The following is a 4,039-nucleotide window of genomic DNA, read 5'->3' as shown; positions in this document are numbered from 1 at the left end:
AAGATATTAGAGGAGGATGATGAATCAATTCCTAAATAAATCACTAATAATTAAAGAAATATGTTTTTCCCATTACAAAGCTTTTCCCTCGGGGAAGAATTGATTCATGTCCACTCTAATATCAAGGACAACTTTTCCTAACGGAACCAAACAGCTCCTTAGATGGGTCTGCGACTGCGGAAAAACAGGTCTTGTACAGTAGAAACAAGCAACGATCTCAACTAGAGACTAAAGGGGCTCTTGCAACATAACACGAGGATATACTTGAGTACTAAATGGGGACACTACCCTATAGGTGTGCGTTCAATACAGCTTTCCTAATAGCTTTGTCTAGCCTAATACTGGGGTTAGATTGACTCCACTTACACAGGATGTCACATCACTCTGCAACAAAAGAGTTCTCCACATGTGTAGAGAGAATTTACTCCTATTGAGGCGTCCTAATGATTATCAAACTCACCAGCGCTATTGGCTAGAAACGACTCTAAACTTGAATCTCAAAGGGGTTTGGAAAGTGGTGTACTCTATCCTCTAAGATGTACCAAACCAGTACTACAAGAGCAAAACTCTGACAATTTCCTATAAGACAAGACCCATAAGACACAATTGCATTCCCAACTAGGGCACTATGTGAATTCTTGTACAAAATGTTTTACATCATTCCTTGGTTCATTACCTGGAATGTGAGACGTTTGTGGTGTAGACATTATGGATGGTTGAGTGTTATTATGGATGGGGGTTAAGTGTTGTATTGTCCCCTGCATGTCAACCAACTTCAGGTCCAAGTTCTTGATTTGACTTGATAAATCTCCCACTTGAGACCAAACGTCCTGGTAGGATTGAGTGAAGCTCTTAACTGTCTGTAATGTTTGTTGTGTTTCTTGTTCTAACTGAATTAGATCTATATATGATTCATCAGTGCCAGTCGCCATTGCTACAATATTTCAAACACTTATATATAATCAAATAATACAATGTAAACTACATCAAGAGACAATGCCATACATCTCCCTACAGAAATAATGAATATGCATGTAAATAAGTCATGACCTTAATCAGACAAAAATCAACAATATTGTATAATGAAATGCATACAATACGACAAAACATTATAAGTGACCTACATAATATATATAGGCACAGTGGGTCTGGATCAATAGCACTGGGCTACAGATCCAACACAGCTGCCACCAAATGTCACGGGCGGTTTTTCCCCGCCACGACATTAAGATACGAGAAGAATAATACTATTGTAACTACATATGCACGTTGTCAGTCTTCTTGCCTGGAGACACAGGTCGGAGAATGGTACTGTCATAGTTGACACGGTGGGTATGAAGACTATCGTTTACGCTGCCTGGAAAATAGGGTAGGCCTGTCCTACCTGCTATTCCATGATATTCCTTGTGAGTATGGGTCTTACTACTGATGAGGCCAGGTGAGGTCTTCCCACTGGGAGGTAGTTGAAGTGCTGAATTCCATTTTAGGGGTATTGAAGAAAATTCCTGGTATTCAGCTTGTTTCTTTATGCTCATTACATCATGCCAAATTTCTCCCAGGCCTAGTCTCCTGGACTTGATTAATTAACCTAGTCTTCAGAACTCCTGAACTAGATCTTTGGACTAGATCCCCTGGACTAGATCCCTGGAAATATCATTTATTTAATTTTTATTTCCAGCAATCAATACAAGCGCAGTTTAAAACTACAACAAAAAATAACTCTTTATATTGAGACTTCAAAAAAAATATATCAACTACAGATTATGGAATTGATTTTCTCATAGGATAAGTATCAAACATGGAATCAATTAATAAGTGTAAACCTTTTTGATACTCTACTCCACACAGTACTAAATACTTGTACACAATATATGTCAATGGATAAGGTTGTACACAATATATGTCAATGGATAAGGTTACCATGAAAGATTTCTGAGAAAAACTTAAAACTAAAATGAGGTAAAATTAGGCTAAGGTGCCTTTAAACAGGATATAGTCTAGCCTAAGCTTCTTCAGAAATCATTAAGGATAGCCTATGCAAAGTTTACATGGCTGATTTTTGACTAGGTTACAATAGGCCACAAAGTTAGGTTCGTTTAATGAGGGTACAGGCTAAGTTCTATGTAATTAAGTTTTCCATGAATTTATATACATATACTATAGCCTAACTATTTATCAAAAATATTCATAATTCCTCATTCAAACAGGATTAGTCTAGGGTAGGCCTTCTTAAATTACTGTATAGCCTAGTCTAAGCCCATGCTCAGTAGTGGAAATTTCATGAGAGGTACCCTTTGGCACTGGTATTTTGCAAAAACTTTATACAAACAAAACACTTATAACTGCTTTTTTAATGTTTTCAACCCTGTCAAACGCTAAGTACAACTCAAAACCTAACACAGCAAAATTTCATGGACAATTAATGAACGTTGAAGTATCTTTCACGACAATGAAAATCTTTCTCGTTAAGGCACTGCAACATGTCTGACTGGGCAGGCAACTCTGCCCACTTGAATTCTCGTCTGCTACTGTTCTTCCACGATGTGATCTGTTCTATCTAATGAACTAATGGTAATATTACAACTTTAAAAGCTTACCTCGCAAGAGGGATAGATAATCATTTGCATCATTAATTTTGGTAAAATAGCCAAAATGAAAGGGATGGACCGATTGACGTCCTCACACTCGAGAGCATTCGTGATCCTCAAACATGTGTTTGCTAGTGTTACCAAAACGCAGACGAAAGATTCAGGGCAGCGCTCCCATACTCATGTGAGAGAAAACAAACAAGGGACTGGCTATACTGCCACACTCGTCCACAACAGAAACGAAAACATTTCACAGTTCCAATCACTACAATAGCAGTGTAAAGATATTAGAGGAGGATGATGAATCAATTCCTAAATAAATCACTAATAATTAAAGAAATATGTTTTTCCCATTACAATTGCATACCGATTTTCTCCTTAAAAAGATCAAGAAAAAGAATATGTGACAAAGGGAGGAATAAGAGAGAGAAAGAAAATGTTTTATTTATTCTCATAAGGCTATAATAATAAGTATAACGCATCTTAATGGAATATTTACCCCAAAAATTTCATCTTTTGCTGTTAGTAGCCTATAGCAGACATCATTTGGGTCCTTAAAAAAAAAATGTTCTTGAGTCGTTAACTGTCGTTTAAGTTTTAGCAATAATAATTCTAATGGTATGTAATTTGATAAAAAAAAAAAACTTATAAGTAATAGATCAGGTCATATAGTTTTAGTTGCGTCAAGTATTAAGCAATTTTTTCCACTTAACTGTTGGTACACGACTTGGATGAGCAGACGAACTTGACGCTATTACAAACAAAAACTGGTAACATCAACGGGTTGGTTGAAGTAATAATCGAATAATTAAAATTTCAAGGGCATTTCTTTATTGCCAAAATGTTTAATCTAGACTTTAAGACCTTTCAGCAATAGATGTTACAGGTACAAAGCAAGTTCAAATTGAATATGGTTATTAAATCGGAGAGTTTGTGGCAAGATGTTTAGACCTCTCCAACAGACGAGTACTAATTAGTTCATCTGACTCACGTGTGAAGAAACAATCGAATAACTAACATTTGAGGGGCATTTCCTCCTTACCAAAATGTTTAATCTAGACTGTAAGACCTTTCGGCAATAGATTTTACACAGGTACAAGACAAATTCAAATTGATAACGGCTTAAATCGGACGAGTGCTAATCAGTTCGTATAGTCACCACCAGAACGGCGCTGCCCGCAGTGGCAGGAGAGCTTGCTTGTATGGTGTTTTTGTTTGTATGGTGTTTTTACATTGCATGGAACCAGTGGTTATTCAGCAACGGGACCAACGGCTTTACGTGACTTCCGAACCACGTCGCGAGTGAACTTCTATCAGCAGAAATACACATCTCTCACTCCTCAATGGAAAGGATGGGCGAGAATCGAACCCGCGAACCACCGAGGTAGGAAGCAAATACCATACCAACCACGCCACTGAGGCGCTCAGTGGCGGAGCGCAGGTAACTCAAG

Source organism: Macrobrachium nipponense, chromosome 18 (assembly GCF_015104395.2).
Source record: "Macrobrachium nipponense isolate FS-2020 chromosome 18, ASM1510439v2, whole genome shotgun sequence".
NCBI lineage: Eukaryota > Metazoa > Arthropoda > Malacostraca > Decapoda > Palaemonidae > Macrobrachium > Macrobrachium nipponense.
The sequence above is the reverse complement of the archived record's forward strand: the minus strand, read 5'-3'. Positions refer to the sequence as shown.